This window comes from Scyliorhinus torazame, chromosome 9 (assembly GCF_047496885.1).
Source record: "Scyliorhinus torazame isolate Kashiwa2021f chromosome 9, sScyTor2.1, whole genome shotgun sequence".
NCBI lineage: Eukaryota > Metazoa > Chordata > Chondrichthyes > Carcharhiniformes > Scyliorhinidae > Scyliorhinus > Scyliorhinus torazame.
This window is the reverse complement of record NC_092715.1, coordinates 251,145,138-251,169,436: the sequence shown is the minus strand read 5'-3', so window position 1 is coordinate 251,169,436 and position 24,299 is coordinate 251,145,138. Positions and strand designations below refer to the sequence as shown.

The 24,299-nt window shown below is 46.3% G+C and overlaps 1 long non-coding RNA gene across 2 annotated transcripts in view; it reads left to right on the top strand.

Moving 5' to 3' along the window:
• LOC140429817 (uncharacterized) overlaps positions 1–24,299 on the top strand; it is a 332,392-nt gene that overhangs the window by 6,706 nt on the left and 301,387 nt on the right. Inside the window, exon 2 of one of the 2 annotated variants that reach the window (XR_011949214.1) lies at positions 1,233–1,351. This is a non-coding gene — a long non-coding RNA (uncharacterized lncRNA). Of the gene's footprint in view, positions 1–1,229; positions 1,352–24,299 lie in introns of both variants that reach the window. The other variant, XR_011949213.1, reaches the window with a different exon arrangement.

Below are 24,299 nucleotides of genomic sequence, written 5' to 3'. Positions count from 1 at the left end.
ACCTTGTTGTGCCAAATTGGTTGTCGCATTTCTTACACTGTGACAGTGACCACACATCAAAAAATACTTCATTAGTTGTAAAGCACTCTTGGATGCCCTGAGGCTATGAAAGAGGTTGTAAAAAAAATACCAGTCTTTCTTTTGAACGGTTGCATGCAGCAGCCACGCTTGCCAATGAAGACGACCCACCAGTATAAATAAAGGCCTTAGTTATTAATACTAATTATCAGTCTTGCTTAGTGACAGCTCATAAGGCAGAGAGGCTGGGGAGTGGGATTTTCTTTCATTTATTATTCAAGCATATTGCTGGGCAAAGATCACAAAAGCAATAATTACTCTGGATACTAATTCAGCCTCTTGGTGAGAAGCCACCATTTCTCTGTTCAGGCAGTTGTCGGAAAAACTAAGCTATGTTCATACGGCGCTGCGTCTTTTCATATAGATCGATTTCTCTGCACAGCTCAATAAAAAAAAAATAGAAAACTGTTTCACTGCTTGCAAAGCTTGTTACTAAGCATGTTGAATATTGGTTATAGCCGTTCATTATGTCCCAAGATGAATAATGCTCATTTGGTGGACATGAATAATTAAGCCATGCTTAATTGAGAGATTCAAATAATGCATCCACCTAATGAATTCAGCATGTTTCTGTCTGAGATTTCCGCTTTAATGTTGTTATCTTAAATCCTGCTGCATCCTCCCTTTAACGTACAGCTTGGTACCAATGCCTTTCATTATGAAGCTCTCGGAGTGACAAGTTAGTTTCTTTCCAATATTAATTTGGTTAAAAAAAAGGTTGTAAAGTCAGGTGCCATATGTTTATTAAGCAAACCGTCCATGCAATAATGCTTAAACATACACTTAAAAGAAAGTACGTATAATGATAGCTGACAGATTGTCTGTGGTGTTCACAATGTAGTTCTTAGTGTACCCAATTATTTTTTGTTCCAATTAAGGAGCAATTTTAGTGTGGCCAATCCACCTACCCTGTACATCTTTGGGTTGTGGGGGTTCGGCCTGGAGTGATATCTTGGTTGTGTTGTAATTCACTGACTGACCACCAGGATTATATAAGTGAATGTTAGAGTCCGGAGATCTGAGACTAACTGGAGAGCTGGGAGAGAGTTTGCTTGTGCATGATCATACTATTATTCATCTGTTGCTTTGAATATTGTTGACCCACAGTTAATGTTACTAAATCGGTTCTCACATTCTTTGACCTTTCTAAGCAGATTAAAGAGTCAACAGATGCACCGAAAGGTAGTCTAGGAGCAGTTCTTCTGCAACTCGAGCATGATGGTTGGAAACCAATCGCATATGCATCATGATCCATGATGACAACAGAGCAGAGGTACGCTCAAATCACAAAAGAATGCTTGGGTTTAGTTGTAGGCTTAGACACATCTGACAGCTACGTGTATGGGCTTTCAAGGTTGAGACATCATCCTTTGGTTAACATCATCAACAAGAATCTCAAACAGATGTCTCCGTGCAATCAGAGGTTGATGATAAAGTTAGTGGGTATTGTTCCACTAAATGTGGTACACCACTACCTAAGCAATGCTACACACGCTTGATAATACTAATTGCTTCCTTCCCAGTGAGTTAGAGTCCCTCTCGGTTGTCCATCTGTTGATGAGCTCTCTGTGTGTGACCTCCAGGTGACTGATCAGGTCACCCTAACCACTGCAGGAACAATGCCCTTGTGCTCTATTATAATATTGTTTTTGGCCTTGGCCTGTGCCAACTGTTCTTCGCCCATTCAATTGGTTTTCAGTTTTCAGTTACATCACTGTCCTTTTTCATGCCCGTGCTACACAGTTCTTAGATATTTTTGGCCTCAGGTACTTCTTTCACCTCGATATTCCTTCTCCATTCCCCGACAAACTCCGTACGCCGACCCACACCACAAGCAGTCTACATACACCAACATAAAAGAAATCAACAGCAACATGCTTAAAAAGTGATTGCACGTTAAAATGTCAATAATACATTGGTTTAGAACATCTCATCCAAAATACAGCACCTCTGGCAATGTAGCACTCTCTCAGTACGGCACTAAAGTGTCAACATAGATTTCTGTGCTCATATTCTACAGCGGGACTTCAACCTAAAAACCTTAGGATTCAGAGGCCGGAGTTATGTCAATTGAGTACAACTGGCATCCAATCGTCTGTGGTTCTGTAAATTGACACATTTCCATGCTTAACAGGCAATGATGTGGAGATGCTAGCATTGGACTGGGGTAAGCACAGTAAGAAGTCTTACAACACCAGGTTAAAGTCTAACAGGTTTGTTTCAAATCACTAGCTTTCGGAGCACTGCTCCTTCCTCAGGTGAATGAAGAGGTAGATTCCAGAAACATATATAGAGACAAAGTCAAAGATGCAAGACAATGCTTTGAATGCAAGCATTTGCTGGTAATTAAGTCTTTCCAGATCCAGAGAGAGGGGTAATCCCAGGTTAAAGAAGTGTGAATTTTCTCCAGCCAGGACAGATTTTGCAAGCCCAGGCTAGATGGTGGGGGGGTGAATGTAATGCGGCATGAATCCAAGGTCCCGGTTGAGGCCGTACCCATGTGTGCGGAACTTGGCTATAAGTTTCTGCTCTTCAAAAGGACATCATTGGCTCTAAAGTGCTTGGGGTGGCCCGAGGTCATGAAAGTTGCAATAAAGTTGCAAGTCGTTCTTCTTTTTTCTCTAGCTATGTTTTAATACTGTTTTTTTTCCTGTCATTCCATAATGGGCGTGTATTCTACCTGGCTACTGATGTTCACTTTAGCACCACTCACACCATCACTTGGTTCTTCTTTTATATTCTGGTTTCCATGAGTACAAAATGATCGCATTTTCGACTCAAAATGCTGGGGCTACATTGAGCATTTGTTCCAGCTCTCCTTGAGCTGGATTTTCATGAAGCCAGGGAGACTCCATGGAGGTGTGTAAATGGCGGTTGGGACCTGACTCTGAGATTGCTGATCTCATTCCTGGGGTTTGCGGATTTCAGCAGTGCGGGGTAAGGTTGTGGGCTGATTTGGGTCAATCTGGCTGGCTCCAGACCAGGGTTAGGCATGCCCCACTCCTCTGCTTTTCATGGAATCGGGGCAGCTTTTAAAGGACCCATCATTGATGACACCTGAGAGGTCTGTCGGAAACCACAGGCCTGAATTTTTTAGATTGCAGTGTTTCCCTTCCCGCCATCTGAAGAGTCGACGGGAAACACACCCCTGCCCACCCTGAGTGCCCCACAGCCATTCCGTGCTCGAATGATCATCAATTAGCTGCAGGCGGGGCTTCTGCCGGTCAATAGGGAGAAAGTCCATCCTTAGAGAGCTGATAGTCAATCTGATTGGCCGGCCGTTCTCATATCCTTGCAGCGACAACAACTACAGTGGACTAAGGAGCAACTTCAGGAAGATGCCTGAGCCTAAGGCCCGGGATCAGAGGTCAAGGTAAGTTTAAGGCGTTCCATGGCGAGAAGGGTCGGGGAGTCATGGTGGGGAGGAGGGAGCACCAAGAGGCTGATCACGGTGTCTGAGGAGAGGCCTGTGGAGGAGTAGGGAGGTCCAGTTGCCACTGTTATCAATCTCCAGAGCTGGAAGGAGATGGTGCATTTATTGCTCCTCAACGAAGCTCATTCTACTTATCGAATCTGGTCACACCCCCTCCTGAATTTCAAGTCATTTTTTAGGAGATTTTCTGATGCTAGAAAAGCATTCACTTGACTAAATTAACCATCATGCTTTGTGTTTTGAGCCCACAGTACAGTTCAGTGCAGTTCTTCACACATCGCCTTCAGTCTGGGTCCCTCTTGTACCTTGATGGTTAATGTTACCACCATGAGCCAGACATCACACAGGGTTACGCCACAACTAGTGTACACTGATTAATTGAAACTAAATAAGGCAATGATTGCATGGTTAAAAAGTGATTGTACATTTAAAAGGCAAATAATGTGCCATTTTGCAAACTCTGGGTACATTTGCACCAGAAATTCTTTGCCTCTGATTGGACAGTGCTTTTCAGTGGGCATACTACCTTTGACCCTTAGTGTTGCCTATTTCATGTCATTGTTTGCTGAGATAATCGGCAGCTCTTTCCAACCTTTCGAGCCCATGAGAGCAGGACTCCGTGTTTCAGTGTCGTAGACCACATAGTTATTATCTTTTCCTTTGTACGACCTTCTGATTGGTGCTGTTCCTAGATGTTGCATCTCAGTTTCCCCATATGGAATTAGTATGCCTTGCTTGGTTAGAGGTGATCCTTCCTCGCGGAAACATTATCTTCCAAATTTTCAGGAAAGAGCTTCTGGTATAGACTGAATGGGATGATGTTACTCCGTGATCCGGTGTCAAGCTTCAGATTTATGGATTTGGGACTTTTTCTCGCCTTTTCTCGATCTGGATAATTGTGTATCTTTCGTTGTCATCTCTGGTAACTGATGTACTCATCCATTTCATGCATTTGTATGATTATGTGGTTCCGAGACGTTTGCTGGCCAGAGCAGACACAATGTGCCCAAGATCGTCTTTCCATGCTGTAAAACTGGATGGGCGGAATCTTACCAGAATTTGGTGAAGTGTCAGACTCTGTCACAAAACTGGTGTGTAACGCTCCTGTTGCACAGACCAGTTTCCCCACCAAATCTTGAGCCTCGTTGACAGAAAAAAATGAGTAGGCATGGTTTATGCTGTCACTCTGGCGGGGCCTCATCAAGCTGGCAAATGGCTTCCAAAGAAATTGGGGCTCTATCTCAAGAGGGCGTCTTAATCAGCGCCGCAGCCTAATGGCCCCCAGCCCTCACCACGGTGGTATTGGTTTCCCCACTCCCCGACAATCATCAACGGCATTTCGCTCTCTCCGGCACCCCCCCCCCAACATTCTTCAATGGCATTCCGCTCCCTGCCCCCACCTCCCCCACATCCACCGCTGGCATTGAACCTCCCCGCACCCCCCCCCCCTCCCCCGCACCCCCCCCCCCCCTCACACCAATACCATGGAAGTTTGGCCGGCAATCCCCCCCGCACCACAAATCAACCACATTGGGCGCGCCCCCCAGGTCAAAGGCAGCTGCCCAGGCATGTCCCTTTACCTGCCCTCCCCCGCCCCGGGGGGTGGGCGGGGGGGGGGGGTGGGGCTACACTTATCTCTGCACCCCCGGAGAGAGCCCCTCATCTGCCTCACGTCTAACCAAACCTGTTGTAAACCTTGCCGATGTATTTAGTGAGTGGGGATCATGTGGCGGGTTTGGGTGGGGGTGGGGGGGCACTAATAACATTTAAATCTATTCAAATGTGTTAAAATGAGATTCACCCCCTTTGCTGCCGTGATTTCTCCGGTGAGGGTTGGGAAAATCAGGAAAAGCAATCTTTCGGATTCTCGAGAGAATTTCTGCCCAATCTGCGGATGTTGAGTGTGAACTCAAAATCATTCCCATGACCCTAATGCCTGTTATTTCTCAAAGCCATCGCCATGACCCAGGGCATGGGTGTTTTGGTTTCTTTTTACTTCTCATTTTCCATGTTACTCTGTCTCTGAGAACTTTGTTTAGCCATCTTTTTTCTTTGTGCTTCACAGTTTTGCACAGTGATTTGGGCTGTCTACGAGCTCTGCAGCTTGATCCATATGTGGGACATTCCCCTCCATCTGCAAACTCACAAGGTCATCCATAACTTTCTCACTGCCTTTGTGTGAATTATTTTGTTGCAGTTTAATTGCATCTACCTTGCTTCCCTTCTCTTGACTTCACTGAAAGTTAGCCACTTGAGTCATTAGCATGTCCATTTGCCTACCTGATACTTCACATGCTCTGGCAGCGTCTATCGCCTGTGATATTGTGAATGTGTCCGTTCCAATCAGTTTTGCTTTGTGTTCCTGGGTGTGCACAGCCCTGGTGAGCTGATCAATCAGCCTTTCAATTGTGTCGTTCAATTTGAATTCTCTGGTGGCATTTTTAAAATGTCACCAGGCTCACCTGATTCCTGCCTGAGGTCTTGAAAGTTATCTTGGTAGATCCGATGATTTATCTTTGGCTGGGGATGTGTGCTGAATTTTTGATCAAAATGATCTGGGGCGGGATTCTCCGGGAATTGGCGGGGCGGGCAGAATCGGTGCAGCGGAGTGGCGGGAACCACTCCGGCGTCGGGCCGCCCCAAAGGTGCGGAATCCTCTGCACCTTCAGGGGCTAGGATGGCGGCGGCGCGGTTTGCGCCCCGCCAGCCGGCGTGGAAGGCCTTTGGCGCCGCGCCAGCCATTCTCCGAGGCGGGCGGCGCGACTCACGTCACCCGGTTTTTGGGGGGTGGGAGAATTCGGAGGCCGGCGGGGGCATGTTCACGCCGACCCCCCGCGATTCGCCGACCCGACGGGGGGGGTCGGAGAATCCCGCCCCTGGTTTCTGATGTCGTCCTTACTCAGATCCTGGCAATGAAGGAAATTTAACCATTTTTCCTGCTTTCCACAAAAGAATGCAGCTGACCCGTTCCTCTTCACCATTGCATTTCAGAAAGTTACTGGGTGCGCCATGTGAGTGTCCCTTTATAAAGGTTTTGTCTTACCACATGGCTTGTAGCTCGGCTTCAGTGATGTCATTTGGGGGTGGAGTTTGGCTGTGCCTGTCAGGTGAGAGGGGGTTTCGTGTTTTGGTTTCTTGCTTCAGACTGCAGTAGAAAAAAAGCAGCATTTCCCTATCTTACCTGTTTTTATTTTAAAGCTGTTCCGGTGGACTGAAAACACATTGAGTGTGGCAACCTGCCTTGGCAACTTTAAAGATAGAGCTGCTGTCCAGAAGGAGTTTTGAATCTGCTGGTTGGAGGCTGAATCTCAGGGAAAGGACCAGTCCCATTCAAGTGAGATTACAGTGTGTTGGGCCACATCCTTGAAAGGGGTTTTGGTTTATTGGATTTTGTATTGAATTGGAACAGTTACTAAGGGGGATTCATTAATAGTTACATACATAGATTACTGTAGCTGTTGTGTGTTTTTTCATGTTTGTAATTGATAACAAATTCTTGATAAGCGTTTTATTTATGTTAACTACATTATTATAATAAACTTTATTTTGATAAAAGCGCCTAGGAAGTCTGATGAATCACCCCTGAAGTGAAGGCTCTTGTGCTCATCCTAGCCAAATTCAACTTAAAAGTTATAGGTCAGGTGAGCTTCATAATACACTTTGGAGTTTCTAAGCCCTGGCCCATAACAAGCGTCATTCTAAACTTTTGCTTAAACTTCTTAAATGCCGCGACAACATCACCAGCCTCCCAATCGGTGCCCATCTCAGTTTCACATGATTCACTCCGTTTTTCTCTCTCTTAGGGCAGTACGGTGGCACAGTGGTTAGCACTGCTGCCTCATGGCATCAAGGACCCGGGTTTGATCCCGGGTCCTGTCCGTGTGGAGTTTGCACATTCTCCCCGTGTCTGCTTGGGTCTCACCCCCACAACCCAAAGATATACAGGGTAGGTGGATTGGCCACGCCAAATTGCCCCTCAATTGGAATGGTTTTAAAAAAATAACTTTCAAAAAGTTTTTCTCTTTCTCTCTCTGGTACTAATCCAGGTAGATTTTTCAATCTAACACTGCGTTAAAATAATTAAACTTGTCTGAGTTTTTTTACTCACAGACATCCCCCCCCCCCCCCCCCCCCCCCACCTCCAGACTCCTGCCAGGCTGCCATGCTGGGCGGCATGGTAATGCAGTGGTTTGCACCGTTGCTTCACAGCGCCAGAGACCCGGGTTCGATTCCCAGCTTGGGTCACTGTCGGTGCGGATTCTGCACGTTCTCCCTGCGTCAGCTTGGGTTTCCATGGGCGCTCCGCTTTCCTCCCACAAGTCCCAAAATACGTGCTGTTAGGTGAATTGGACATTCTGAATTCTCCCTCAGTGTATCCGAACAGGTGCCGGAGTGTGGCGACTAGGGGATTTTTACAGGAACCTTATTGCAATGTGAATGTAAGCCTACTTGTGACACCAATAAATATTATTATTATGGTTCTCAGTTAAAAATAATCACTCTTCAGAAGCAGGCAGATGACCCCACCTGCGCTTCGCCCACCCACCCACCTCTCCCAACTGGTGGCCTCACCGTATTTAGGGACCGGCCCCGGATACTGTGCCAAAGCCCGGCTGTTGAAAGTACTCCAGGCCTGGGGGCGAACTGCGCCATTTGGGGGTCGATCTTCGCCGGAAAAGGAAGCCTCGGACCCGCACCTCAGACCAACTGTTGCAAAGGGCCACCATCGTCGTGTGTGTGAACCCTCCTCTTCCTGGGATCGGGAATGACAGGGTACTTGCCAGTGGAGCCCGTTCCCCTCACCGTGCACAGCTTGCAAGTGGTATCGGAACGCATTTTGGGGCTGAGGTTGACGCAGCTCCGTGGGCCGAATGTAAAATCGCTTCGCCGTTCGTGAAAATGGCGCCTCGTTTAATTGTTTGTTGACCTCAAGCGCTGGTTCAGATTTACTCTGTTTGCTGTAATTTCGCGTGTCAGCATATCAATAACTGTCTAGTGCAATCTAATTTACTCATTTGCCGTTTTTTGTCACTGTGCAACTTATCACTTGATTCACAAGGTCTCATTGATGCTCTCGCGGGTAATTGAATTTGCTTCAATTTGACCACAGTTTAGCGATTCATCTCTTTGCTTATAAGTAGGCTCAATTCATTTCAGTGTAATAGCTGTCGGAGCTGGTTGCGGTGTTAATGATTCATTCCACTTATCTTTGATTGCAATTCTGAGTAATTATTTTACTACATATAATGCTGTGCGACCGAGTTGTTTATTCCTGGTTCACATTATTTACCAGCAATGTCATTTGAACAGTTGAGTTTAATCAGTTGTCATTGTCCTTTGTTTTCTATTTTTCACAATTAAGTTTAATCTTGATCATTCTTAGCACTTTCTGATTCTCTGAAAACAGCAGCACAGACTCAAAGATTGCTGGGATCAATGACCAACCTGTGCTTTGAAACCAGCTCTTTGAAAGTGTGGCTAAATTAGTGTCCCTCCCGTGCTCTTTCCCCACAGAGTACTGTTTTTTTTTCTGCCCAGTTTGTGATGTTCTTGTCAGATGGCCTGATTTATATTACAAGAACACTTGCAGCTAAAGCCATAAATGATTTATTAACGTTAACTGTGAGTCAAATATGTACAAAACAGCAGATGAATAACAGTATGAACATGCATAAGCAACCTCTCTCCTTGCTCCCGAGTCAGTCTGAAGTCACCTGACTCTAACATTCACTAATATAAGTAGACTACGTCAAATGCATTTCCCTCATTGAAAAATTGAAACCTCTTCGAAAAATTTAATCAAATTGTTGAACATGACCTCCCCTTAACAAAACCACGCTGACTGTTCTTGATTAATCCCAGCCTCTCCAAATGCAGATTAATTCTGACTCTCAGAATTGCTTCCAATAGTTTCTCCACCACTGAGGTCAGACCGACTGGCCTGTAGTATCCTAGTTTATCCCTTCCTCCCTTCTTGAATAATGGTTCCACATTGACTATCCTCCAGTCCTCCGGCACATCTCCTTTGGCCAGAGAGGAATTGAAAATCATTGCTAATGTCCTTGCTATAAGTGATGACAGGAAGGGACCAATGGAAGAGGGCGTGGTCAGCAGCAAGGACAGGTGGGTGGCACTCAGTTAGCACCCCCCCAACACACAGCCGCTTCCCAATGCTAGGTGCTTCGCTCAGGCACTGATTGTCTTTGAATGAAGGAACAAACCCACAAACTTGCAAACAAACGTATCAGGATTTGCTTATTGGGCTACTTGTGGGCACTGCCCCCCTTACCATCCTGCACCCACCGCCCACCAGTGAAGGATGAGGCCTCGAATGGGCATTAATTGCTTACTTAAGGGCCTCAATGAGCAACATTGTAGGATGGCCGTCCACAGGCTTTCCTGCCACAGATTTAAATTGGATGGCGGTGGGATCATGACAGTGTCCTTATCTGTCACCACGCCGCCTGATTAAGTGCTGCTCTGCCACCAAACTCATGACCCTTCATGAGAATTCCCCAAATCTTGAACTTTGTTTCCGTAGCATTTCATAGAATCATAGAATCCCCACAGAAGGAGGCTCATCAAGTGGGCAGCACGGTAGTATTGTGGTGAGCACAATTGCTTCACAGCTCCATGGTCCCAGGTTCGATTCCTGGCTTGGGTCACTGTCTGTGCGGAGTCTGCACGTTCTCCCCGTGTGTGCGTGGGTTTCCTCCGGGTGCTCCGGTTTCCTCCCACAGTCCAAAGATGTGCAGGTTAGGTGAATTGGCCACGCTAAATTGCCCTTCGTGTCCAAAATTGCCCTTAGTGTTGGGTGAGGTTACTGGGTTATGGGGACAGGATGGAAGTGTGGACCTTGGGTAGGGTGCTCTTTCCAAGAACCGGTGCAGACTCGATGGGACGAATGGCCTCCTCCTGCACTGTTAATTCTATGAAAGTCTGCACTGACCCTCTGAAAGAGCACCCTATCTATGCCCACTCGCATATCCCATTCTTGTAACCCCACCTAACCATTGGACACTAAGGGGCAATTTAAGATGGCCAATTCACCTAACCTGCACATCTTTGGACTGTGGGAGGAAACCGGAGCACCCGGAGGAAACCCACGTAGACACGGGGAGAACGTGCAAACTCCTCACAGACAGTCACCCGAGGTTGGGCTTGAACCAGGGTCCCTGGTGCTGTGAGGCAGCAGTGATAACCATGGTGCAACCGTGCCACCACGCCACTCTTCCTATAATTTCGCAAATAATTCTGCATCTTCGTTAACTATAAAGCCAGACTGTTTGTTTTAGTTGTGTGGTTTTACAAAAGCTACATGACAAATTGGAAAACAGAAACTTCAATCAGATAAAGCTCATATTGACTGAGTTTTTTTAAAGAATGTTGTGAACAGTGGATGGAATTTTGACTTTGACTGCCAAGCATAAAATAGGCAGTTCATGTTATAACCAGACTCATTTTCTTTTTAATTGGCTTCAATTGGAAAATAAGAAGGCCATTACAGAGAAATAAATTACCACATGGATTATATGTCGAACTATTTGTGTGTGAAACAAAGTAAGAAAGCACAGGCTCCTGATTGCAAAGGCATTGCAGCTTTTGTTATGTGTCCTATAAAATATGCGTCAAACCGAGACAAAGTTGGATTTTCAACTTGCTAATCAATGTGCTGTCTTTAGGGGTAGAATGACTGAATGCTTGAGAATAAGATAATCTGATGAAGCCAACATGGCATCATTAAAGAGGAAAGCATGCCTGTCTAATTAATCGCGGTGTCAAGCATGACTTCCTCCACTTCTGGTGGCCCTGCGACGGGGTTTCCCAAGTGTCGGTGGGGGTGTTGCACTTTTCCAAGGGAATTTGGAGAGTATCCTTGAAGCACTTTCTCTGTTGTCTTGGGTCTCACTTGCTGTATCGAATCTCCGAGTAGAGGACCTGTTTTCGGAGTCTCGTGTCAGACATCGGGACAATGTGGCCCACCCAGCGGGGCTGATTGAGCGTCGCTGAAATGAAATGAAATGAAAACGAAAATCGCTTATTGTCGCAAGTAGGCTTCAAACGAAGTTACTGTGAAATGCCCCTAGTCGCCACATTCCGGCGCCTGTTCGGGGAGGCTGGTACGGGAACCATTGACATTGGAGATCTGGGCCTGAGCAAGAATACTGACGTTGGTGCTAATGTATTTGCAGGGTCCTGCGGAGGCAGTGCTGGTGGTACTTCTCCAGGGTTTTGAGGTGCCTGCTGTATATAGTCCACTGTATATAGTTCTGGATGGCATGGTACCAACAGTGGTTAGCACTGTTGCTTCACAGCTCCAGGGTCCCACGTTCGATTCCAGGCTTGGGTCACTGTTTGTGCTGGGTCTGCACGTTCTCCCCATGTCTGCGTGGGTTTCCTCCGGGTGCTCCGGTTTCCTCTCACAGTCCAAAGATGTGCAGGTTAGGTGGATTGGCCATGCTAAATTGTCCTGAATGTCCATGGATATGCAGGTTCCCTGGAGTTACGGTGTTATGGGGATGGGGTGGGGGAGTGAGCCTAGATAGGGTGCTCTTTCAGAGAGTCGGTGCAGATTCGATGGGCCGAATGGCCTCCTTCCGCACTGTAGGAATTCTATTGTTCTATCTTGTGTCAATTAGGCAATTAGTGTCTAAAAAGGCTTAGGTGGGGTTACTGGGTTACAGGGATAGGGTGGAGGTGTGGGCTTAAATAGGGTGCTCTTTCAGAGGGCCGGTGCATACTCGATTGGCCGAATGGCCTCCTTCTGCACTGTAAATTCTATGATACTTCTCTGAACCATATAGTACGGCAGGTATCACTATACCCCAATACCCCATGAGCTTGGTGTCTGACCTGAGGCCCTGGTCTTCAAACACTCTCTTCTTCTGGCGACTGAAGCCTGCACTGGAAAACTGAAGGTTGTATTGAACCTTGTCATCAATGTCTGCCTTTGTAGACAGTAGGCTCCCAAGGTATGGAAAGTGCTTCATATTGTCCAAGGCATCATCATGGATTTTGATAACTGGGGGGCAGTGGAGGCACAGGTTGATAGAAGACCTTTGACCTATTGATGTTTAGTGTAAGGCCCGTGCTCTTGTATGCCTCTCTGAAGGTGTTGACAATGGCTTTGAGTCCGGCCTCCGAGTGTGTGCAGATGCAAGAATCATCTGTACACTGTAGTTCAATGATAGAGGATGGGACGACCGTGGATGTGGCCCGCAGGCGGCAGAGGTTGAACAGATTCCCCTTTGTTCTGCAGTTTAGCTTCACTCCAGCGGGGGGCTTGCTGAGGTTGGGATGCAGCATTGTAGCAAGGAAGATCGAGAAATATGTTGGTGTGATGACACAGCCATGTTTGACCCCAGTCGGAACGGGAATTGGGTCTGTGGTGGTACTGCTGATCTGTGTCATTTGTGGTGAAGAATGCACGCATGAAACCTGGGATGGTTGTGTGTTGCAATCAGCCAGGAGTCAGCATAGCTCCTAGAAAGAGTGAACTGTAAATCCCCTTGAGTAAGACAGAGTTGGAAGGACTTTGCTACTCACGATGATCACTAAAATCTGAGTGGACTGCTGAGCTAATTAGTAAGATCTATCTTAGTTTTATTGCCATTTAAAGTGCAATTTATAGTTTATATTCAAACACAATTTGCCTGTTAATTCAGGTTTAACTCATGTTCATTCTGGATGTTATAGTATAGGATAGATGGTATTGAGTGTTTGCTTTGCTAACTCTTGTATACTAAACAATCTTCTATTTTGAACTGTGGAATATTATGACTTCATTATTTTAGCAAATAATTGGGATTTCCTATATTTTCTTTTTCAAAAAATGTTGCCAGGCCATAATTTTCCTGGACGTTTCTGCCGACGGGATATTCAAGCCCTGCCGATGGCGAGCACCCAACACCAGGGAACACAAATGGTGTGAACAACGGGAAAACCTGTTGATTATCCTGCCATTGGCCAATGACAGGCTACCTCCACTGGCACAAAATGCGCTGCAGGGGTGTAGGAAAATCCCACCCCCTGGTCCTTCTTGAGATCGTAACAATGTTATCTAGATCGACTTTCAAAAGGCATTCAAGGAGTCCTTCACATGAAAGAATATCAGCAGAAATGAGAGAACATGCCTGTGACGGGTCGGAAACCAGTTGGGTGGTAGGAGATAGAAACTGGAGATGAAAGTCTATGTGGTAAAATTGGTAGGATCTACAAGTGGTGTTCCTCAATAACTCGTTCTCGAGCTTCAAATATTCACTATACATATTCATGTTTGGATTATGGAACAAAGTGTCACATATCTCAAATTTGCATATGTCACAGATTTATAAGGGTTGGCAAAGGTTTTAAATTAGAGCAGGATGTTGCCACGAGACATGGACAGATTATGTGAGCAGGAAGAATTGTGTCAATTGGAGCTCAAGTTGAGAAGTGTGAGTTGTGATGAGTATCCAGTTCATGGTTCATGTCACTATTTTAGAGGTAAGGTTTAGTTCTGGGAATATTAAACTTCAAGCATAGTACAACAAATGCGGCCTGGGGTCTATTTCACTTAAAAGGTTAAGGTTGACTTGAGGGATTGACCGCGAGCAAGTTCTGTGACACAAAGCAGCAGGTGGGTTTACTGAGGTGTAAACATTGCGAAGGATGGATAATTTTCTTGGAGGTCAGCTTGCGGATCGATCAGAGTAGGTTACATCACCGTGGAGATGGCAGAGTTTAAGAAAGTTCGCTGGTTTCAATTTATCTGGATGTTTGCTCAGAATAGTTAGTTGCAGTTTGGGCGTGGTGAGGTTTGCAGCTCACGGACAGGTTCTGGGAGCTGTCAGCAGGCTATAGGCAGTTAGGGCTCAGGGAAGAGTTGGGAAGCTGAGAAGATCACTAGTTCTGTGCCCGGTAGTTCAGGCTCAGAGAAGTAATGAAAACCATTTATAGCTTGCTGCAGCCAGGAGACTGTTGTTCAGAGAAACCCAGGGGCAGTGCCAGCTTAGTGAAGCTATCTGTTTATGAAAGGAGGGCAGCATTCTAAATACCAGGGGGCACAGTCTCAGGAGAAGAGATTGAACCATCAGAGGATGAGCAGTTTTTTGAGGGTGTCTAACCTAGAGCTGCTTTCAAGGAAATTTAGAGGTGAGATCTTTGAAAGCATGGCATCGAAATCCCTCATGAGGGGCATAGTGTTTTAACAATATTGTGTGGAACTCACAGTGATCAGTGACATCTGTTGCAGAGAAATCCATGGGATCTGCCTTGGTCACATCGGTCATTTAATATGAATGTCCAAATTACCTAACAGCACATCTTTCGGGACTTGTGGGAGGAAACCAGAGTACCCGGAGAAAACCCACGCAGACACGGGGAGAACGTGCAGACTCTGCAAAGTCAGCCAACACCGGAATCGAACCCGGGTCCCTGACGTTGTGAGGCACCAGTGCTGAATCTGATGATGGATTAAAATCTTTTCTGATGGTTATATATTGTCAGCAGTTCTTCTTCAGTGAGAGAACATAAGAACGATTCCCTATATTTTTATTAATTCATTGTAATCCCCAGCAATATATAAAATTAGAACAACCACGGCCAAGGTGTTCAGGATAATGAAGCAGATCACAAATCCTCTTCTGAGTCACCAGTCCCAGTTCTTTTATCATTAGCTATGATGAAACCAGCAAAAAGGTCACCCAACTGACCGTCTGGTGCTGTAGGCTTAACTCTGCAAAAATTAAACTCCTAATGTACGCAGAGGTGGCTTACATTTTCATCTGGTAAAATTCATAAACACCACTTTAATGTCAATTTAGGCTTAGTCACTCTTCAATGCCATTTCCTCTGGTATTTTTCCTAATCTCTTGTAAGAGTAAATCCTTCATTAATGAAATCACTTCAGGTGAAGGCGAACGTAATTTACTTTTATACAGTAATAATGTGAACATCAGAGCAGAAAAAGTATAACTGAGGTTTGAGTGGAGACATTTCCTTTTAATTTGTGAAAGCGACTCAGACCGTTGCATTGCTGTTTTAATGGCCTGGTATTTCAAATATACGAAGATAGTTCTCAGCCAGTGCGCTTGGCTTTGCGAAGGCTATAAGGTGAAACCCACTGAAGGCTATAAGGTGAAACCCACTGAAAACCATCTCTCAAAATGTCACGTTACATTTTAACCCATTATCTTAAACCATTTGTACGTAAACCAATATTAAGTGTGGCCATAGGAAGATAATGTCACAGGAAGACCAATGGGGTTCTTCAGATGGGTTATCCATTCAGGAATGCTGAAGGGCCTGATCCTCATCAGAAGGATGAATGGAAGATGAGCAAGAGGCTGGTGGTGAAGCCAGTAGCTGAGACAGCATTAATGACTGGCCCAACCAGAACTCCAACATTGAACTAATCCCACTGTTGTTATTATCAGAAAGCTTGGAAGACCATGGTTGCCCATGGCACTCAACATGGTACTTAGATACCAATGTTATAAGTTATAAACAGGGGGCTAGTTTAGCTCAATTGGCTGGATGGTTGGTTCGTGATGCAGAGTGAGGCCAAGCGTGGATTCAATTACCAGCTGAGGTTATTCATAAAGTCCCCGCGTTCTCAACCTTACCCCTGGTCTGAGGTGTTAACTTGCCAGCCAGTTAACTCTCCCCTCAAAAGGGAAAGCAGTATCTGGGATTATGGTGACTTTACTTACTGCAAGTTGAGTATCCCTTATCTGAAATTCAAAAATTAGTTTGTTGCAACAAAAGAGTTGAACCTGGTACTTGAATCCCTGTCGGGAGGGAAGCCCGTCAGACACAGCACTGACCAGAGACTCCGAGCCATCTCCGATCGTCTTTGCAGTTGGTGTTCCAAAATTCCGGAATCCGCGACACTCAAGCATTTTGAATAAGGGATACTCAATCCCAATAAACTAACATGTCCAAGACAAAATTTCTTTTGAAATTAAGAGTTATGTGGTTATGTCCACATCCTGTTACTAGGCCCGTTGTTGGTAGGGGCCCTAATAGTGGAATATCGAATTTAAGAGATTTTCTTTGCTTCCACATGTGAGACCAGTGTCGGCAAGATTGTGCATCACGTACCCAAATTTATCTACCATGAACTGCAGGCATTAAATCGCCACATGAAGGTCTAATGCAGAGATGATAACTGAAACATGACTTAATAAAGGGAAGGGTGGGATGCTGAGTATTCCTGTGTGCAAGGTGTTCAGGAAAGATAGGAAAGGTGAAAACAGAGAGATTGCTGTATTAATGGAGAAAAATATTGCGCTGCTTGAAGGAGAGAATGTCCTTGAGGGCTCAAAGAGAGAATCTATTATATTGGTATTAAGCAACAACAAACACTCTCACAGTGCATGGTATATTTTAGAGGCCAGCGTATAGAGGGAAGGAGATAGAGGAGACGATTTGCAAAGAATTGACTGAGAAGCGCAAAATCTGTAAATTGCCAAAGAATGAAGCAAGCCCAATATTGAATGGGACATGTTATGGTCCAGGGTTTAGAGAACCCCAAAGTGTATCATGGAGTTCACCTGACCCACAATTGTAAATAGATTTTGGTTATGGGGAACACAAGGGCCCACTTTACAGGTGTGATGCAACAGAGAACTAAGAGTGTTTTTAAACAAAAACAATGTTTATTCCATGAACACAGTTGACATTTTATAAACATACAGTGAACATCTTAGCAACCATCAATTCAAATATACGCCCCCAAGAATACAGTACTCTATAAGACATACATAAGATAAAAACCCTTTTTACAGAAGGACAGCAGGTTTAAATTCTCTACTGAGAGCAGTTACCATTTTGAAATCACCAATTGAACATTCTTTAGCTCGCAGAGATTCATACACATCTTGCTGTGACTGCAGCTTCTCCAAATCTGAAACAAAACTAAACAGAGCCACAAAGTAGCTTTTCAGCTCCAAATGAAAGTGAAAGACAGAAAGACAGCCCAGCTCCACCCACACTCTGACTTCACTGCTGCCATTCGAGAAACACACATTTCTTAAAGGGACTCTTACATGACAAACAGGAATTGTGTTAAGGGCAGACAATGGAATTTCTTCTGGGTAGGTGATAGCTGACTTCGTCTTTCAAACTTTTGGGCCTATGATGGGGTAGCTTGATAGCAACCCAGTCCTGCTGGAAATTAGATCATTCACCAGTAGGAATATTGAACTGAGTATCAATCTGCCAACTCCGCCGCTCACACAATCCTTCGCTAATCCACTGCGTGAATCATTAAACATACTCAAGTACAACTAAAGATATTCCTGTTTATGAGAAACTGGAGTAAGGCCTGTAGGCCTCCTGCCTGCTGGAACAGAGCTGTGGTCTTTCCAATTAACATTTTAAGGCATGGCAGAAGAAGGCTCGGATGAAACTGCTTGATGTTTTTCATATCATCCTCCAGGGCTACTTACACCATGTACAGTATGTCGACATGATGTGCAGGATCCTCCATTCCTCTGTAAGTGCTAATGCAAACTGCACCTCGCAGAATCAACGCTCTGTATTACAAAAAACGCCCCACGGATAAAGCTCAGCACGCTACTCAATACTGACTGCCTTGGCACCTTGAACCATGAAAATCTTACCAAGCTTCTGAAATTATCCTCATTCTGGAGGTGACTGAAGACAGGCCCTCGTGACTTGCACTGGCCGCAGAATCAGAAAGGGTCAACTCAGAACATTCAGCCACATCCACTTCAGGATGGGTGTTGGGAATCATGGGAATCACAAGGAATATCCTTGTGGCTCTGCTATGAATGGAATATCTATCCACTGGAGCATTGCGGTGAATGCTCAGCCATGATTCTGGCAAGGACAAGATATCCAGTAAACACAGATCACCTTCCTGGGTACAGAACAGGTGAATTTTGCATGTCGTGACACAACCTAAAATCTCCATGTGGGACAAGTTAACCCAACACGTGTGGATCAATAAAAACACTTTCTTCCTGAGAGTTCTCTGACCACCCATTGCAAACTCTCACAACCTGATCAATCCTGTTGCTCACTGTTTAAGATGTGAACCCAGAGTTTCCACCTGATTGACATTCAGAAACCTTTATGATCTAGGTGCAAAACAACACAAATGATTGTGGAAATTTGGGCATTAATGAGTTACACTGTAAACTGCAATACAGGCGGCAAAGGTGGCACGGTGGTTAGCACTTCTGCCTCACAGCACCAGGGACTCGAATTCAATTCTGGCCTTGAGTGACTGTGTGGTGTTTGCACGTCCTCCCTGTGTCTGCGTAGGTTTCCTCCGGGTGCTCTGGTTTCCTCCCACAGTCCAACGATGTGCAGGTTATGCTATGGTCATACTAAACAATTGCCCCTTAGTGTTTGGTGGGGTTACAGGGATAGGCTGGAGATGCAGGTCGAGGCAGGGTGCTCTTTCAGAGGGTTGGTGCAGACTCGATGGGCCGACTGGCCTCTTTCTGTACGATAGGGATTCTATGAACCCAAATATCTGTAGTCTTACAAGTGTGTCCAAAGAAACCTTTGTCCAAAATACCCCCACAAATTTGGACACACCTGTAGTCTCAAAACACGACTTACCTTCAAATACGACTTCTCGAGGGGAGTGAATTCACAATGTTGTACCCAGATTCCCGGGTGGACAGACACGCATGGTCATGTGATTGCAGTGTATTCAGCTGGCGAGGGATGAGTTGAGGACTCAGATCTTTCCTGTTACTGGCGAAACCAGACATCTTTAAAAAGATAGGGTGGAAATGTTGAAAACCAAATAGTCAAGACTCTCTACAAAGCAATTTAAATTAGTGACCATAAAGGATTGAAGGACAAAGAGTCAAGCTCTGCTGGATTGTGATCCCCAAGCTGACTATGAAGGAGAAACATTTCTTCCACATCTTTTGTCCTGTCCCACCATAGTGCCCTGAGGCTCAATTGACCCAATTCCAGTCACAAAACAATGATGCTTGGTTAAGGTGGCTGATTTCACTGGTCCATAGCAGGTTTTAGGTTCAAGTTTATGTTAACTAATTTGAGTGGAAACTTGGGTACCTTTTACGTCACAATTCAATTAGGGAGGAGTCAATGTGTTGCTTCTTGAGTATTGTGGCCACGTGAATCTGATACAATGTTGGTCCATGTGGGGCTAATTTTTCTGGTTGTGCCGTTGGAGGACTCTCCAGGCTGTAACTTTCATAGAATCTCCTACCGTGCAAATGGAGGCCATTCAGCCCTTCGAGTCTACACCAACCCTCCGAAAGAGCACCTTACCCAGGCCATTGAACCCGCCCTATCTCCAAAACCCCATATAACCTTTGGACGCCAAGGGGAAATTTAGCATGGTCGATCCACCTAACCTGCACATCTTTGGGCTGTGGGAGGGAACTGGAGAACCCGGGGGAAACCCACATAAGTTCCAATGTTCAATCTCCCCAGGGACAAGCTGATTGATCAACCTCATACACCACCTCATCCCTACCCTGTTATGACAGACCCCAAGCTACTAACTAAGAAGTAATTATGAGCCTTATCACCCAGCACCTCCACTTCAATGTTCAGAACCACATGTGAAAAGAAAGACTTGCATTCATTCATTCATGATCGCAGGACATCCCAAATCATTTTACAACCAATGAAGTACTCCTGAAATATAGGCCTGAATGTTACCCTCCCCCAGGCAGCGAGGGAGGGGAGTGAGCATGATATTGCAGGGATAGGGCTTTCTTTGGATTCCTGCCTGCCCGGCCTCACAGCAATTTTATGCAGCGGGGTGGGTAAGTCCTCAAATTGGAAGAACGGCCGTACCCACGTTGAGGTTCCCAAGTGGCCAATTAATATCATAGAATTAGCAGTGCAGAAGGAGGCCATTCGTCCCATCGAGTCTGCACCGGCTCTTGGAAAGAGCACCCTACCCAAGGTCCACACCTCCACCCTATCCCTATAACCCAGTAACCCCATCCAACACTAAGGGCAATTTTGGACACTAAGGGCAATTTAGCACGACCAATCCACCTAACCCGCACATCTTTGGACTGTGGAAGGAAACCGGAGCACCCGGAGGAAACCCACGCACACACGGGGAGGACGTGCAGACTCCGCACAGACAGTGACCCAAGCCGGGAATCGAACCTGGGACCCTGGAGCTGCGAAGCAATTGTGCTAACCACCATGCTACCGTGCTGCCCTTAATGGCCAACTGGGGACTTTTTCCCACCCAGCGTCAATTTGTAGGCTGGAAGGCAGTTCCTTGGGGGAACCCTGAAAATAATCCAATTCGATATCGGGCAGGAGGTTGGGGTCGGAGGGGGTCGGGCCCCAGCAGAAGCCTCATTTTGACTTGGGCGGTAGACACCTCAAGGGCCAGTGACGTCCAGTGACCCATCCACAACAGTCCCCTCCTGAAACCTGAAGCCCCCCCCACCTCCCCCGCCTCACGCTTCCCTGCACCTTTCCTCACGTTGCCGAGGAGTTCCCCACCCTTCCCATCCTTGGTCCCCAGAGGGTTCCTGGGCTTTATCTCAGGCCTCCTGGTGCAGTTCTTCGTTCCAGCCACTGAAGTTCTATTACTGCAAGGATTGGAGAGCTGCCGGACAATCGGATTCGCCGGAAGTTCCCACACGCGGGACGTTCTTCCAAGGGAGAGGCCCAATACCAATCGATGCTCGCTAGAGTGCAAATTAGCAGCGAGGCAATCAGCGTCGTTGGGGATGTGTGGCCTACAGACTCTTCAGGTGGAAGGTCGATGAGCCCCCACCATCCTAAAAGTTCAGGCCAAAGTCTCTGATGAAATGTAGGAAACCCAACAGCTAATTTGAATGCAGCGAGCTCGCACAAACAGCGCTGTGATGATGACCAGGTAAGCAGCATTTGTGACGTTGAGTGAGGGGCAAATATTGGCCTGGACACCGGAGACAAAATCTCTGTGCTACTTGGAAATAATGCCATGGGTTCTCTTACACCTACCTCAGAGAGCAGACAGGCCCTCAATTCGACACCTCATCCAAAAGGAAACTCCAGCAGTACAGCACTCCCTCAGTCACATTCTAAATTTCGTTGCTCAAGTCTGGGGAATAGGACTTGGATCCACAATCTTCTGGTTCAGAGGCAAGAATGCGACCAACTGAACGGCAACACTCAAATCAAGTGCCAATAATTGTTATAAAGCTGTTATGGAGCCATAGATTTATTTATTTGGTTCAGACCACTGGTTGATCTTTAAAATGACTAAACAGCAGCATTTCTTTAAGCAGTGACTCAAACAGTAGCTTCTAAGATGGCCGAATCTTTGCATATCTGCGCTCTATTAATTCTAAAGCCATTGAAATAGGCTGTCGAGAAGAATCCATCAGAGGCAATCACCTCAGAGGGATGTGAATGATCCATCCCCTGATCCATTCGCAAAACATTCAGATAGCACCTGTGTATTCAGCTCTGTGTGGAACATTGCCATCACCCTGCCTATACCATTAGATGCAATCACTTTAGACAATGGGCCCTGGCTGAGAAGGGAACTCTTCCAGGCATAATCTAATCATGGACCTGGAATCAACTTGCTATGACTATATTTGGGTAATTGGTGAGTTTGTGAGGGAAGATTGTGTGGATTAGCCTCTTTTACCCTCTTTTGTGTTTGAAGAAACTGTTTTCCTTCAGGCCAGGCAGGAAGAGATTCTAAAGAAGGACACTGAGTGGGCACTCGTTCTATCTCTCTCTCATGCATGCACGCACACACAACCAAACACGCACAGGCACGCACACACACACACACTCCTTACATCCATTCTTCAGGCCTCAGCCCTGCCTATTTTCCAACCTGTGATCCACCACAGGCACTCTGTAAAAACCAACCCAGCGGCTGCTGACTCCAGGAGACCAAATCAAAATAGTCCATAAATTCTTTAATAAATCATCCTTAAGCATCCCATTGCAATCTGAATCCATTTAAGGCATCAATCTATCAATCCGTATTGGATCTATCAAATCCAAATGGATTTTTAAACTACTTAGCCTCTCTTCCCACTTGTAACTTACCAGAGTGTGCGTGTGTGAATCTCTTGAATGCATGTGCTTGTGCGAGTCAGAGTGTTTCTTTATTCTGTTTATTTAGATCAGTGTTAAATTCAATAAATACTGTTCTCTTTACTTAAAAATCAATTTGTAAGAGAGCCTATCTGTGTGTGTCATTTACAGTCACAGCATTTAAAAAAATAAACCCACATCCAATTGGCAACCGTATTTTAAGAAAACACTATTGTGGTGAATTGAGGAATAGAAAATGACGTGAATCACTCTACCACGTTTCAGCTCATGGTAACTAATGTATTTTCACAGCAACCCTATCAAATCTTGTCCTGAAGCATATGACACTTTATACAAACAACATTTTTAAAATGGCAATTGCTGCAGCATTTCTGAGCTAGGGAAGGGGGTAACATAGCCAGCGGACGGGGTTTATGACAGCGCCCCCCCCCCCCCCCCCCCGGCGATTCCAGGCCCCGATGGGCCGAGTGGCATGAATAACCCACCTCACGCACGGCAGGACCTGGCAGGTAAGTGTGCGGGGGCAGTCCTGGAAGGGGAGGGGGGCAGGGGGATCCGACCCCAGGGGGGGATCCCACGGTGGCTTGGCCCGCGATCGGGGCCTACCGATCTGCGGGCGGGCTGGTTCCGTGGGGAGCCTTCTTTCCTCCAGGCCGGGCCGCTGTCGGGCTCCGCCATATTGCCCGGGAGCCGGCGCGGAGAAGGGAACCCCAGCGCATGCTCCAAAATACGCCGGCCATTCGGCGTATGTGCGGAAATATGTCGGCCAGTCCGCGCATGTGCGAGATCACGCCGGCCCTTCGGTGCTTGCGTGAACTCGCACCGGCCCTTCAGCGCTGGCTGGAGCAGCGGAGATGACTCCGGCGGCAACCTAGCCCCCTAGAAAGGTGAGAATTCCTCACTTTGGGGGGCCGTTGACACCGGTGTCGTTGGTGCCAGTTTTCCCGCCGGCGTGGGGACATAGCCCCATTTTCAGAGAATCCTGCTGCTTGACTCTCCTTGCTCGCACCAACTCATTTCCCACACTCCTCACATCAATGGTTTCTTCTGTGTCAGATTGCACAAAGGTGTCATCAGCATTTGCTATTAAAAGATAAAAAAAATTATATAGTCAGCACTTAAAATATTAGGAATGAATAATCGCCTCAACAATAAATGCGGAGAGTAATTCAATATAGCTGAGTGGACACAATTGCATTTACATTATTTCAATCTCATACCCATCTCAGTTTTAATCACTGTTATCTGTGGCTGTATTCTCCGTCCCGCCGCGCCACATTTCTGTTTCACCCCGCCAGCGGGATGCTCCGGTATGCCGGCTGGTCAGTGGGGTTTCCCATTGTGATGCAGCCCCCTGGCTGCCGGCAAAACGGAGCATCCCGTCGGCGGAGAACCCAGCCCCTGATTTTTCTGATTTACGTCCTGCCTTTTTACTTCATGATGTTGGAATGTCAGAACAGGAGGAGGCCATTCCGCCCCTCCGACCTGATCCACACTTGAATTAGATCATGGCTTATCAAAACTCAGCTTTCACATTTTCAATCGCTGCCCCTTTCCAGCCTCAGCAGTTTTTCGGGCAAATGCGTTGGAGATTTCCACTGACCCTTCTTGTGAAGACGCGTTTCCTGAAGAGGGAGGCGCGGTGGCACAACGGGTAGCACTGCTGCCCCACAGCGCCAGGGACCCGGTTTCAGTTCTGGTCTTGGGTCACTGTCTGTGTGGAGTTTGCACTTTCTCCCCGTGTTTGCGTGGGTTT